The sequence below is a fragment of the Plecotus auritus genome (assembly GCF_963455305.1).
Source record: "Plecotus auritus genome assembly, chromosome: 2".
Taxonomy (NCBI): domain Eukaryota; kingdom Metazoa; phylum Chordata; class Mammalia; order Chiroptera; family Vespertilionidae; genus Plecotus; species Plecotus auritus.
Window position 1 is genome coordinate 144,707,627 of NC_137771.1, and position 16,061 is coordinate 144,723,687.

Genomic DNA, 16,061 nt, shown 5'->3' on the forward strand with positions numbered 1-16,061 from the left:
TGGTGATGTGAGGCCAGGTATGTGGTCACATTTTGGTAGCAGTCCAACATTCGTAGAGTTTGACCCCAGTTATTTTCTTTATATCTGATTTGTGACAGTCAGGCAAGGAGAAGGTGTGTGCTTTCCAGGGATTTTAGGGTAGCTTAGTTTGGTCAGTGGAAGGACCAGAAAGTCATCTGAATTCTTCATTACCTATGTGGGCACTTTTAAACATTATGTAAGGTCCAAATACAATAGATATGGTCAAGATAAAGCTGGTGTTTCATTCTTTAGTCCTGCCTTCCCCATCATTGTAAGCAATATAAATATTATTTGAAAGAAAAAAATCAATATCTGGGTGTTTTTTTTAGAACTTTAATGAAAGAATAAATCAGGATCACCTTGCTTCCCTTATCTTTCTTTATTCCTTTGTGAGTTCGGCTACAAAATCCTGCCCCCAGGTTTTATAACATCTCCCCCCTCCCATCTTGCAGTCAGTTGTTAGCCAACCTGCTAGTTTATCACTGCACAGACTCTATAGCTTTCTTCCTCCCTTCTTCAAAATTCTCACTTCAAATTCAAAATTCTCACTTCCAATACTATACATGCAACCTTGCCCTTGAATGGCTTCACAGGAGGTGTTACTTGTGAGATCTCAAACTTCGAAGTTTCTTTGGCTGCCAACTCTTGTCATTCCATCTCTTAATCCCTCATAGCCTCTGTCCCCACCCTTGACCTTCACCAAACCTTCCTGTTCTTGTTCCCTTCTCCCCTCTTGGTGTCTGCTTGTTTCTCTACTCAGCCTATAACGGAGAGTGTACTACTTCAGCTCTAATCTCACTGTAAAAAACCTTCGGTCTCCAAACTTGGCCTTCAGACATTAATTTCCAGTAGTGCTACTTTCCACCTGCAGATATTTCATCTAGAAAGCCACATCTTTGTGGATTCAGTAAGTATATATGGTGGACGGATATAGTGGCGAGGTCTCCATGATTACAATATTTTCTATCCCTTCTTAATATCTTGTTTTGAGTGCCCAGGACAGTTCAATTTGGGATCTGGGCCCTCAAGTAAATATGACTCACAGTGATGAGACTGTTTCTCTTTATGATTTGAGGCCTATAAGGTTACTGATACCTGGGCAGTCCAGCTAGCCTGTAATAGAACAGGCTCCATGGAACTCTGACAGGGGTAGCCTGAGCATTTGACCATCTTCAGACATCATTCCATTTTTAGTTCTTGAAATATCACTTATATGCTATACAGTCGTGTGCCACTTAATGGCAGATACATTCTGAAAAATGCATCATTAGACGATTTTGTCATTGTATGAACATCACAGAGTGCACTTACACAAACCTGGATGGTAGACTACTGCACATCTAGGCTAAACCGCATAGCCTGTTCTCCTCGGCTACAAACCTGAACAGCATGTTACTATACAAAACATAAGATTAAATCAAGGTCTATCCAAGATTATGTAATCAGGATATGTAAACACCACATGAGATTGCTGCCAGCATATTATGACATACTCTGTTTTTTTTTAAATATTAATTTTACAGAGGAAGAGAGAGAGAAACAGAAACATTGGTTTGTTGTTCTACTTATTTTTGCATTTGTTGGCTGTTTCTTGTATGTGCCCTGACTGGAGATTGAATCCACAACCTGTCATACCAGCACGGTGCTCTAACCAACTTAGCTACCTGGCCAGAGCCATGACATACTCTTTTACAGCAACCTTTTTTTAAATAGGAAGAAAGAATGCACTCTAAAACAACAATAAAAGTGTAGTAAATACATAAACCAGTAGCATAGTCATTTATTATCATCAAGTATTATGTACTGTACATAATTGTATATGCTGTACTTTTATACAACTGGCAACGCTTACAGCAGCATCACCACAAACATGAGTAATACATTGCCCTACAGTGAGGGCTACAATGCCAGGTGATAGGAATTTTCAGCTCCATTATTATTTTACAGCATCACTGCAGTATATGCGGTCCATTGTTGACTGCAACGCCGTTATTCAGTGCATGACTATACACATTTTGCTGTTTTGCTAACATTAGAGCTAGTTGTTACACTTGTACCTGCCATTCCACTGTAATATGAATATTTTTTATATTAGGTTTTTATATCTAGCTGGCAAAACTTACAGGTAGTTCCCATTCTACCTTTACTTCTCTGCGGGTTCTACAACCTTCTGTTGCAGCTTTAGACTCTTGCTGCTTTCACGTCTACTGCTATTTAAAAGAGGGACAGGTTTTAAAGCTCTGCTCCCTTCTACCTACATCAGAGGAATAGTCATCCCTTTCTCCCTTCTGAGGCTAAACGCCCTAAAGACCCCTACCAGTAGTATTGTTCACATAATTCCTGCCTTCTCTTGGGCCTTGCCTTGACTGCAAGCATCCCTCCATCTTCACTGGCTTCTTCTATTTCTCTCTGAATATATAAAACACAATCGTTTGTGGTGGGGTTTTATTGTTTGTTTGTTTGGTTTTTTCATTTTAGGAGTCTGGGTTTCTTTTCAGTCTATTTTTTTCTTCACTCCTACCTGTTATCCAAACATTTCTTATGAAAGTTGGTCTTAATCACTGTTTAATTCTTTTTTCTCTCTGCCCAACCCCCACTGTTCAATTCTTAATGCTTTCTCTTTTTTAATCTTTTATGGTGCTATTTTATTTTATTTTGTTGTTGCCAGAATCACAGATGTCTCCCATTTTCTCTCTTTTTGCCCCACTCCACCCAACCCCTGCCCTACCCCAGGCCTTCCCCATGCTATTGTCTGTGTCCATGAGTTATGCATATGTGCACATATGTTCTTTGGTTAATCTCTTCCTGTGCCCTCTTCTCCCAAATCCCTCCCCCATTGAGATCTATTGTTCTGTTCCATACCTCTGGACTTATTTTGTTGATTATTTTATCCTTTAGATTCTACATATACGTGAGATCATATGATACTCGTCTTTCTCTAACTGGCTTATTTCATTTAGCATAATAGTCTTCAGGTCCATCCTTGCTGTATCAAAGTGTAAGAGGTCCTTCTTTTTTATAGCCACAGAGTATTCCATTGTGTAAATGTACCTTAGCTTTTTTATCCACTCATCTACTCATGGGCACTTGGGCTGTTTCCAGATCTTAGCTATTATAAATTGCACTGCTATGAATGTAGGACTGCTGGCTCCCAACTGCTCACCTGCCTTCCTTCCTGATTGCCCCTAACTGCTTCTGACTGCCAGCCTGATCACCCCCTAACCACGCCCCTGCCAGCCTGATTGATGCTTAACTGCTCCCCTGCCAGCCCAGTTGCCCCTAACTGCCCTCCCCTGCAGGCCTGGTCACCCCTAGCTGCCCTCCCCTGCCAGCCTGGTCCCCCCCCCCAACTGCCCTCCCCTGCAGGCCTGGTCACCCCCAACTTCCCTCTCCTGCAGGCTTGGGTCCCCCACAACTGCCCTTCCCAGAAGACTCGGTCACCCCCAACTTCCCTCCTCTGTCGGCCTGGTCACCCCTAACTGCCCTCCTCTGCAGGCTTGATTGTCCCCAACTGCCCTCCCTTGCAGGCCTGGTCCCTCCCTGGTCCCTGCTGGCCATCTTGTGGCAGTCATCTTGTGTTCACATGGGGGCAGACATCTAGTGAGTTGGAGTGATGGTCAATTTGCATATTACACTTTTATTATATAGGACTCCCAGAAGTGGGGTTGCTGAATCAAACAACAGATCCATTTTCAATTTTTTGAGGAATCTCCATACTCTTTTCTATAGTGGCTGTACCAGTCTGCATTCCTACCACCAGTAGCATATTAGGGTTCCCTTTTCTCTACATCCTGGCCAACACTTAACATTTGTTGATTTGTTGATGGCAGGTGTGAAGTGGTACCTCATTTTAGTTTTAATTTGTATCTCTCTGATGATTAGTGACCTTGAGCCTATTTTCATGTGTCTATTGGCATCTGTATGTCCTCTTTGAAGAAGTGTCTATTCAGGTCCTTTGCCCATTTTTTAATTGGATTGTTTGTCTTCCTGGTTGTGAGGTGTATAACTTCTTTGTATATTTTTTAAATTAAACCCTTATCAGATGTATCATTGGCAAATATGTTTTCCTATCAGTAGGTTCCATTTTCATTTTGTTCATGGTTCCTTTTGCTGTGAAGAAGCTTTTTAGTTTGATGTAGTCCCACTTGTTAATTTTTTCCTTTGTTTCCCTTGCCCTAGGTCAGTGGTCGGCAAACTGAGGCTCGCGAGTTTGAGTTTGCTGACCACTGCTAAGGCATTACCCTTACCCAGAAGTTTTGACTTCAGGTTAAAGACATTAGTACATTATTAAGATGTTTTTTAAGTGTGTTTCCCTAAGGCAGTGGTCGGCAAACTCATTAGTCAACAGAGCGGCAAACCGCGGCTCACGAGCCACAGTTTGCTGACCACTGCCCTAGGTGATCTATCAGTGAAAATACTTACACATGAGTGTATGAGATTATACTGCCTTTTTAAAAAAATATGTTTTTATTGATTTCAGAGAGAGGAAGGGAGAGGGAGAGAGGCATAGAAACATCAATGAGAGAGAATCATTGATCAGCTGACTCCTGCATGCCCCCTACTGGGGATCGAGCCTGAAACCGAGGCACGTGTCCTGAGCAGGAATCGAACCATGACCTCCTGGTTCGTAGTTCAGTGTTCGACCACTGAGCAACACTGGCGGGGCTTTACTGTCTTCTTAATGTTTTCTGACTCCTGCCTTTCCCCTAGTCCCCTCAGGCATGGGAAACCTAGTACTGTCCTGGCACCTGTGTTATAGATACTCAAGTAGTTGTTAAATGAGTTAAGGTCATTCCATGGATCTGGTGGCTTCTTGTTAACCACACTCAATGGCTTTTTCTTTAAAAAAAAATTTTTTTTTTTTTATTGATTTCAGAGAGAAAGGGAGAGGGGAAGAGAGATAGAAACATCAATGATGAGAGAGAATCGTTAGTTGGCTGCCTCTTACACGCGTCCTACTGGGGATCAAGCCCCAAACCCCGGCATATGCCCTGACCTGGAATCAAACTGTGACCTCCTGGTTCATAGTTCGGCGCTCAACCACCAAGCCACACCAGCTGGCTGGTCTCTCCGTGACTTTTTCTTAAGTTCTTATTTTATTTCATCAGTTGGGACACTTGATTTCCCAAGTCTTGCTTCCTTTCCAGAAATTTTCTTTTTTATCTTTGCTTCCATGATATTGTACTTTCTGGTTTCAGTTCCTGCCTCTGGCCATTTGCTTCTGTTTCCTTCACTGATTCTCTTCTGGCTAACTTTCTATTTATGTAGATGTTTCTCTAAGACCCTCAGCACTCCTCAATGTCAGTCTTCTAAAGTAATATTTTCAAAGTTACTGCTTCATCTTTTGGCTCTTAGATCTCTACACAATATCCCTCTTGAGCTCTAGAATTGATTGTCAGCATTTCAGCCATTTCCATACAGATGACTTTTGATACCTCAAATCCAGCTGCCCAAAAGTCTCAGTATCTTCAGAGGTGTTCTCTCTCTCTCTCTCTCTCTCTCTCTATATATATATATATATATATATCCTATATAATAAAGAGCTAATATGCTAATGGTCGTGACACCCTCACGCCATAACGACCATTCAGCAGGAGGCTGTATGCATGGCAGGGCAGAGCTGTCGCCTTGCTCTGGAGACAGGGCAGAAGTAGGGAGGCGCCAGGAGGAGGCGGGACCAGCCCGAGGCAACTTGCAGGACCGAAGGCGGGGCTTTAAGCGGCCAGAGAAGGCCGGAGGGGTCGGGGCGGGGCCAGGCACGCTCCAACTCTGGGTGGAGAAGTTAGGTGTCAAGGCGGGCGTGGGTGGGCGGGGCCACACAATTCCACACATCAGGTCTCTAGTATATATGTATATTTGGTTGGGAGGCAGAAGTGGTGGAAGGTATGGAGGATTGTTAAACTGCTTGAGATGGGGAAGAACCCTGGGCTCAAGTACTTCATTTGGAAGGTTTCATCCACACTCTTTACTTTTAACTCTCCTCTCACGCTGCCTTCAGTGGTGCTTAGTGTCCTCAGTAATGAGCTATTTCGGGTTGTCTGTGGGTGGATTGTTTGGTGTATGATCAGGGTCCCTGTTGCAGACACTAGGGTGGAAGCTTTCATTGGTCAGTTACTGTAACTCCATCTGCCTTCGCCTTCTAAACCTTTTCTTAAATTTCTTATCTGCCAATATCTACTCTCTTCCTTTCTTTGTACTTATAGCTTAAGAAAGGAGTCCCTTTACTATCACTTTAGAGTGTTTTGATAAGAAAATAAATCAGTATGTGTGGTTTACCTATAGTGTTAATCAGAATTTTTATCTCTCTTTATAGTGGAAGAAAGTGAATCTCAGATTGTCACTTGACAAAACTCACACTGTGGGGGAGGCAAGAGAATTCAGATGTAGTTCTATACCATCATGTGTCACATTTTTTAACATAATTTATAAGATATATTCATAAACTAAATTTGTCAAAAGGAAATCCTATTGAAAAATTAAAAGAACTGTGGCAGTAAGTCTGTTTTCAGAAATGAGTCATGAGCTAAATAAAGTGAATTAAATCTGGATCATAGGTTATAGATTCTCCAATACATGCCTAAATAAATTGATAATGATTAGGTTTATTCTCAATAGCTTGACATCTGCTTTATATGAAATTTAACTCTCATCCCACTTTAGAATTTTCCCGTAACTAATCATACAGCTTTGATGAAGGTTCTGGCGCCTTATGAAAAACAATGGCTAATATGCCTGTGATGTTTCTATGGATGGATCATCAAGGGGTATCAATCTAGTGCACATTACTGTTAGTTATTTATGATTCAGAACACTTATGTTTATCTTCCCATAAGTCACTTACTGCAAAGGAATACACACTTCTTTTTATTGTTGCCACTGTTTATTGATATATAAAAATATGCCTGGCTGATATGGTTTAGTGGTTAAGCATCAGCCTATGGATCAGGAGGTTGCAGTCAAATCCCGGTCAGGGCACATGCTTGAATTGTGGGCACAATCCCCAGTAGGGGGTGTGCCGGAGGCAGCCAATGGATGATTCTCTCTCATCATAGATGCTGCTCTCTCTCTCCCTCTGCCTTCCTCTCTGAAATAAATAAAAATATATTTAAAAATTAAATTAAATTAATACAGAATAAAAATAGAAGAATTATAGTTCAAGATCATCTCACGGAGAAAAAATAGTCACTAATTGTTCTTTAAATTAATGCCTGTATTGAGAATACAGTACTGTTTAGTAAGATGAACATATTAAACGTATGCATCTGTTCATATTTTGATTTGTATAACTCTTCTTTCTTTTTTTTTTTTTTTTTTTTTTTTTTTTTTTTTTAATATATATTTTATTGATTTTTCACAGAGAGGAAGGGAGAGGGATAGAGAGCTAGAAACATCGATGAGAGAGAGACATCGATCAGCTGCCTCCTGCACACCCCCCACTGGGGATGTGCCCGCAACCAACGTACATGCCCTTGACCGGAATCGAACCCGGGACCCTTCAGTCCACAGGCCGACGCTCTATCCACTGAGCCAAACCGGTTTTGGCAACTCTTCTTTCTTTATTGGTCTTTTTCAACTCTTTCTCAGCCAGAGGTGAAATGGTAGTCAAATTAAATGTATTAAATGTTCTCTTGGTTAGGGGAAAATTTGTTACTGAACTAATTTTAAAAATTAATTATGACCTTAATAAGTGCTTGCTATTATTTTTCTCAGTGATACAGATATAATAGCAATATGACATCAATTTAATACTGAGATTTTCCGTTTCTTTTTTCAAGCACACAAACACTTTAAAAAGTTTTTTGTTTTTGTTTTTTTCAATTATAGCTCTGGCCAGTGTGGCTCAGTTCATCGAGCATTGTCCCATGCACCAAGAGGTCACTGGTTCGATTCCTAGAAACATTGATTGGCTGCCTGTGTTAGGGGGTGTGCAGGAGGCAACCAATCAATGTCTCTCCTCTCCTCTCCTCTCCTCTCCTCTCCTCTCCTCTCCCCTCCCCTCCCCTCCCCTCCCCTCCCCTCCCCTCCCCTCCCCTCCCCTCCCCTCCCCTCCCCTCCCCTCCCCTCCCCTCCCTTCCCCTCCCCTCCTCTCCCCTCTCCCCTCCCCTCCCCTCCCCTCCCCTCCTCTCCTCTCCCCTCTCCCTCCCCTCCCCCTCCCCTCCCCCTCCCCTCCCCTCCCCCTCCCTTCCTTCCCTCTCCTTTCCTCTCTCTCAAAAATCAGTAAAAACATATTTAAAATTATTTTTCAACTATAAATTCTTGGAATTCTGTGTATAAACAGATTCAAGCAGAGCTGCCCTGGTTCTGATAGGAATGAGTTGCCTGGAGCCCCACAATCAGCCCCACTATTCTCTGCCTCTGCCAACCATAGCACCTTTTTGGAACAGTTTTAAAATTTTATGTAAACTGATGGGAAGAGCATAGTCTTTGGAATCTGACATACCTGGGCTGAAATCCCAGATCTTCAAGTGGTGGCAGCTTTGTAACATTGAAAAATATACTCAACCTCTCTGAACTTTGGTTTGCTGATCTGTAGTAGAAGGTGCTCAGTCCTTATTTCCTAGGAATGTTGTTGAATTAATTGAGGTAACATGTATAGCAGTGCACTATGCCTGATAAGTAGGAACTCAGGAACAGCTGTCTTCTTGCCATAGAAAGTCTGGCTGAAACTTAGCAATAACTCTTTGCTTGAGAGTGGTACTGATTTTTTCTGGATGAATAATATAGAAATCGGCTATTAGAAACATTGATTCTCTGTAATATTTGAAAAGAAGGTATGCGAGAAGGTATACATATTGAACTTTAGCTAGAAGTCCAAAGTCCCCACCCCCTGCTGCTTTATACAGTCTGGGTGCTGTCAGGATGTGTGAGGTGGAGACTGCACTGTGTCACTGTGCAGCTCAGATGGCGAGAGGGACAGCCAGGCTTCATCCTGCAGTATGGCTGGTGCCGGTCTGGGGCCTTGATATCTCGGAATTTGGGGGTGTTGGATATATTGTAGGGTACTGGTTTTGATTTGCAGCAGCGCCAGCCTATCATAGGCCTAGAGTGGTCCTACTTTGTGGTATGATGGAGTCCCTTATCAAAGTGAAAACTAGATGAGTCATGCACATACTCTAGATTTCTGGGAATAAATTTACCTCCATGAGTGCCAGACATTGAGAACATTAAAGGGGACTCCAAAAAGCTCGCATAGAATTAAAAACATCTCTTATTCTGGCCTAGTGTTTTCGTTGGAGAAATCTTTATACCACAACAGGAAGGAATGGCTTTTCCCTGTTATGTCATTTTGTTCCTTTCTCTTCTCACCTTCCACACCTGCCCTGGGGGATTTGGTTGCTACCTACTCCTCAGCCTATGACAAAGCACACATCTCTCCGTCCACTCCTGAGCTTCAGGGAGATAGAACCAGTTTGTGGATTGGCCTTTCCTGGGCACGTTACTGGGTATGAGATTGGACATACTAAAAAAACTGAATTCCGTGTATTTCATCTTAATTTCCTTTTCTTTCTGAATTCCCTATCCTGCTAAAGTGTGCCACGAGTTACTCAATCTTCACATCTGGGAATGATTCTACAATTTTTTTTTCCCTCCTCTTGTGCCAAGGCCCATCAGCAGCCCTTCTTTCCATACCCATTGCTACATGTAGCTCAGACTTTTCTTACTTAGATCAGCAGTTTTTACCTATTATTTTCCCCTGACACATATGATAGATGACTGTCCTGGGTCACCTGGGGTTAAGGGTGCTTATTTAGCACACTATATATAACTGTGTCATTTTATCAGAAATTACATGGAAATGAAAAATTGAAAGTAACACCACAGATATATAACCTTGATTCCATTCTACAGCATTTAAAAAAGTGAGATTTTACCTCTTTAACTAATTTTGTAACAAATTACTGTGGCATCTCAGCACTGATCACAACACTGGTGTCATGACATACAAGTTGCAGGAAACTTATTCGTTATGTTAAATGATAACCAGCTTAGGGCAAAATAGGTGATGGCCAACCTGTTTACCTGTTCTAATTTTGTAGTGAAAAAATAATTATGTGATAAAAAGATAATGTTATCTTTCAAGCAAAATTACTTAACGGGAGAGGGGGATAAATAGCTCATTAATATTAGTGGTAAAATCCGTTTACTGAAAAATTTTGTTGAGGCAAATATGTCAGTAGTCTATATGGAGTTAATCAGACAACCAACCACAAACCAAATTCATTATGATAAAGGTAAATAAAGAGTGATTTTTATTCAAAAATTTAGCACTACATAAACTATAGGTAACTTAAGATATCAGTAATAATAAACTGATAATAAAAACTTTCCTCAAAATTGAGGAAATTTCAACTCTTGATGGTGGAATTTCAGTTATTAACAAATTTGCCAATGTGTTGTAGCCAGATGTCTTAGAAAACAAACTAGAATTCGCTATTAAGCAGCTGGTTTTTATATACGAATACCAGATTTTAGTAACTGTTAACAATTGTAGGTGATATTACTATTGATGATGAAAGCATGTGAAATTGTTGCCTTCACCTTGTGGTGGTGGCAGGGAAAACAAAAGATCTTCGGGGTGTCCATTGGAAGATCATATATAGGCATTTTCCATTCTGAAAAACTTGAGTTGTAGTAGGAATTTCCCAGTCAACAATGGTGAGAGATAAGTGGCGTCAGCAGTAGGAATAGCAAGTGCAAAAACATGCTATAGTCAGAGTGGGAAGGAAGGAGAGATGGTGGGGCGGCGGGGGTGGGGAGGGGGCAGAAAATGAATAAGAGTGCATATGATGGCATTAGACATTGCAGGCACAGTGAGTTACAGGAGATAAAATCGGAGAACACAGGAGCTAGATCCACCAAGACCTTGAATGCTATGCTAGGGAGTGTGGATTTTATCCTGATGGCTCTTGGAGGCCTTTAAGGATGGTCAAATTTGAATTCTAAAAGATTGCTCTGGCCTTTGTCTGGAGGTTAGACTGTGGGAATGGAAACAAGGAAACAAGTTAAGTCGCTGCTGGCAGTCTTCTGGGGGACAGGGCATAGTGTCCTGATGTTCTATCTGACTTATTTAACAAATGGGAATGTTGTAGTTTACAGAAAATGGAAGAATGGAGACATATCATGGTCAGGGTCCATTTGGGATGGACTGAGTTTGAGGTTCCAGTGAAGCATGCAGGTGGGTATGGAAGGCTGGTTGACAGCTAGATACACAGTCTGAGCTGAGAATACAGGTCTGGGAATCGTCTGATTAATCAAATCTGGGAAATGAGATTTTATGAGAAGATCATGAAGGTAAATCAGGACCGGGCTGGAGACCAGAGAAGCACAATGTATAAGGCATGGCTAGAAGAATTCGAACTTGAAGGAGATAGAGCAGAACGAAAACCTCAGAGTGATGACGTAGAAGCCAAAGGAAAGCTAGTTTTCAGGAAGAGAATCAGTCTCACATTCTGTAATGCATCATGTAAAACCAGGACAGAAAAATAACGTCATTGAGTTATCAAGTGGGGCATTGTCTCTGAGAGAGATCATGGTCACGCCTCGTTGAGGAGGAAGCCAGAACTCTGGGGCTTGAAGAGTGACTGAGAGGAATGGTAAAGAAGATGGCGAGGGCTGCCAACTCCTGTTTAAGTAGGTTCATAGTGAAGAGAGGGAGGGCTGCATGGTGGGTTTACAGAGGGGCACATGCTGAACTGAGGTTCCTGAGGAGACAGGAAGGATTATGAAGTGGTGCCGTGGTGGAGGAATTAGCCGTGGTGAGGAGTCTTTCCCCCTTCATTGTGAGAAGGATTTACAGGTGCTGCAGCTGTGGTGCAGGTAGGGGGTAGGTGGAGTCAGAGCTAGAGGGAGTGTCTCCATGAAACAGAAGGTAGGACCCTCTGCTGAGCAAGCGAGTGGGACAGTGGAGGAGGTAGCAAGGGATGTGGGAAAGGTTAAAAATAGCTGCTGTGGAGAATGGGGGAAGATTGCAGACTGGTTTCCAGCAGGCGCTGTAAATTGTGAATTGCTGGCAGTCTGAATCTGCATAGCTGTGCATTTTCCTGTGGGTTTCTAAAGCAAGGCTCATTCACTCATATGGAAAAGATCAAACTGGAATGTTTCTGGGTGGGGATGACCAAGGGACAAATAAAAGAGGCTTTGAGGTTATTGGCCTCAAATTAGATGTTTGGATAGAGAAGGTAAGAACATTTGTAGGAACTGAAAGGGACAGGGTAAGAAAGGACAGACGCTGTGAAGAGGCAGGAGAACTGGTGGGTACACCTGGACAGTGAGTAGGAGAGCCGGGAAGATGAGAGGCTGTGGACATAGGAATGCCTGCACATGAGGGTCAGAGGTGGGGGTGGTTATGGGCACGGACAGCCGAGGGTTGGCCAAAGGGGCAAGCAGAGGCACAGTGGAAGTGGAGGTCATTAGAGTTGAGGGCGCTAAGGAACTGGGTTAGGGGGTTCTGAAGGATCATCCTTACTGTGTACATGAAGGTAGAGCTTTAGGGATGACCAAGCCAGGTACTTGAAACAGTAAAGGAAGAGTCACCTGGCCCTTCCCTGTTTTCCACGCAACATACTCTTCCCTTGATGACACTCCTAATCCCTTGTCCTTCTTGTCCTTGTTCCCTGTGCCAGTCACCATGTTGGGATAGCACCTGCCACCTGCTAGAGGCTAATTGAAGAGGTGACAAACAGATGCCAGTTGGACCCACCAATCAGTTCTTACATCACTAGAATGTAGGCTCTGTGAAAGCAGGACTTTGGTGTATTTTCTTACTGCTGCATCTAAGCACCTCGAATAGTGTCTTGCTGTTCATTATTAAATGAGTGAATACTTCAGAGTTCACATTGACCCTAACTGCTGCTTGGCATACCTGCTTTCAGCCTGTTGTTGCATTTCCCAGAAACACTCTTCCAGTCTTCCCCAGCCCCAGCTCCTCCTCTGCGTCCCTCCTCTAGCTCGTCATCTCTCCTCTCACCTTATTGAGGCCAGGGCCACTGTCAGACCTTTCTCGTCATCTTTGTCTTTTCTGCTTACGAATTGCTGACTTTAGCCACTTTCTTACCGCTTTACTTGGAAGAGGAAATGTCCCTGTTCTTCTGCAAGGCTAATACTGTCCCTTTATTACAAGTATTAGATGCACAATGTAATCTTCAGGTGACGTGTCACAGAACTGTACACTTGAAACCTATAATTTTATTAACCAATGTCACCCCAATAAATTTAAAATATATATAATACTGAAAAAAGTGTTAGAGACTATAGTGGTCTATCTCATTACCTCTGCTTTTCTTCCTGAAACCTGTCATCCTTCCTTCTTACACAGTAGTCACTCCCTCCAACAGCTATAGAACTGATCCACAAAACAGGAACAAAAAGCCATTTTTTTGTGTCTTGAATTTTAAACTGTCATCTCGTCTTTCATTTTTTTCTGGTTAAAAAAATCTCTCAAACGTGTTCCCTTCCATTTGTGGGCTGTTCCTGTTTCCTTGCTACTTACTCACTGCTTACCACCCTGAGTTTGGGGCTGTGCTCACAAATTCCTGAGCTGTTAGGACTGTTTCTCCTGCATTCCAGGGGCTTCTCTGTACTCTTCTTTCCTTCGTTTATTAATCCAACAAATATTTGAGCATTTTTTGGGTCTTATTGTCAGGTCCATTTCAAGGTATTAGAAATACTGCATGACTGAAACAGACAAAATTCCTTGCCCTTGTGGCTTTTACATTAGAGGAAGACACAGGTATTAAGTAATATGTGTGTGTATTTGATACTGGCAAGAACAAATAAGAAAAATAAAGCAGAGAGCGGAGATGGGCAATTTCAGAGTAGAGGGGTTTATTATTTTAAATAGGGTGGCTGGAGAAACTTCCGATGAGGAGATAAGTAAATGTCTGAAGGAGGTGAGGGGAGTGAGTAACACTGGCATCTGGGGGAAGAACATTCTAAACAGAGAAGAGTATGCCCAGTCAGGGGTGTGCCTGACGTTTTTAAAGACCAGTGACCAGAGAATGAGGACTTCCTTGACCTCATGGTGGCACTTGGCATGTACTCCTCTCTGCTTTTGGAAGTAATCTTTGTCCTTATGCTGTTGGAGACCAGTATTCTGGAGGGGATGACCTGGCCCACTTTTGGCCTCCTCCGTCTCTCTCACTGATTTCTTCTCTTCTTGTGCCTGCCTTTAATCTTGTTTCCCTAAGGTTCTTTGGTTGGTCCCCCTTTACCCCAGTGTATTGCCAATTGCATTCTTAAACTGTGTTCTGACTGCTTACCAGATACCACAGCTTGCACATCACCAGGGGACCAAAAATTCAACATTCCACATCTAAATAGTTTGTAAACAACACCCCCCGTGCACACACACACACAAAGGCACCTCCCCTCATACTTCTCTTACTCATTTTTGGCTTAACTACTCAAATAGTTGCTCAGTTTAGAAAACTTAATCATCTGTGACTGTTATCCCTCTTCCTTCACTTTTAATTGGTCGTCTTATCAGCCTCAGTCTCTATCCTCTGTGCCCCAATCTTCTCCAGCCACATCTGGCCATAATAAACATACCTCACTCTTCTGTACCTTTGTACCGTACATGCTATACTTTGTGTCTAGAATGCTCTTTTCACCCTTCAGGAACAAGCTCAGGTGTTACACCTTTATGCAGTGCTTTCTCCCCATCCTCAGTTCAGCTGTTTGTGTCTGCCATTGTGTACATACCTCCTGTGAGCCCCACACAGTGATGTAATGATGTGTATCTTACTAGACGGTAAACTCGTGAAGCCGCAGCTGTCTTATTAATCAGTGTACCTAATGTTTTCCTGTACTTCCTTGCATTGGGCACAAAGCAAAGAGAACAGATGAATTTGGACCTAGTGGCATTACATTATAATATATGGAATAGGAAGGAAAAAATTTTAAATTCCTAAGATACATATGCCTTCATCGGTAGCCTTTATGTTTTATTTGCAGAATACCAACATCTTTGAGAACAATTGGAATCAATGTTTCACTAGTGTTTGCTTGAATCCCAAGTGCTTTTATTCCACTCACTCTTTGGAACAATGGCAGACAGCCCTGTTGGCAGGCGACACTGGCCCTGGCTTGTGGCAGGCTGAACCTCATTGTTGTCTAAGCGGAGGGCAGCAAGCAGCTGTTTCAGATCAAACTTAAAATTTTTAATTACATAAATAATGTATTGTGTTTACTTGGAACAACGGTACTCTTTTCTGCTAGTTTTTGTTTCTAAATTTAGATACTTCTTTCTGGTTGAGGGGATTTTAGTTATTGATAAAAATTTCTCATAAGATCATTGAAGACTAAGCAACTAAGACGTTTTAGGAAACTGGAAAAAAGTTCTCTGTAGTAAACTTATGATATAGGAATTCTGGAAAAGCAAAGAAGCTAAAAGTTTAGGGGAAAGAGAAACCAGTGATTTCTCTATCACAGTTTAGAAACTAGTCTATTATAGCTTTGAAAGAAATTGTCAAGTGAAAATAATTTAGGCAGTGAAATAAATACTCTTTTTGACGGTAATTATTTGTCTTGAGATTTTATTGATAGTTAAAAAATGTAATCTCCTTGTTCTCTTAATTCTCCCTTTTTAAAACCATTGCCCCAATTTTAAAAGACTTTGTGAATCTCTAAAACTTTTTAAGAATATAGGGTTGGGCAAAAGTAGGTTTACAGTTGTGAGTACAGTTTATTCTTATACTGATGTTGTAGTGTACCCCCATCTTACAAAGGACGCCTCAAGAAGTCGAATTATGGAGTCATTTATTAAAGGCCGGCGGCATACGAGGGGCTAAAGCGCTCCAGACCTCGCAGCCCCGAACAGCTTGCCACATCTGGCTTACATTGGCAGAATATCACAAAAGTATCGATTACATCTTTGGGTCTGGAATGAGGAACCTGGTTACAGAAGCGAAATTGAGCAAGTTAGTTGTCTAAAGTATCTACGAATCACTGACAACAGAAACACATTATCTGGGACCACCGGGGCAATTTAGAAAAATTGTGCTGTCCAGATTCCGGGACCACTGAGTCAACCGGAATGCATT

At 42.1% G+C, this 16,061-nt stretch overlaps 1 protein-coding gene across 1 annotated transcript in view; it reads left to right on the forward strand.

The window, feature by feature from the left end:
- CRYBG3 (crystallin beta-gamma domain containing 3) overlaps positions 1–16,061 on the forward strand; it is a 130,095-nt gene that overhangs the window by 20,873 nt on the left and 93,161 nt on the right. The window lies entirely within an intron of this gene.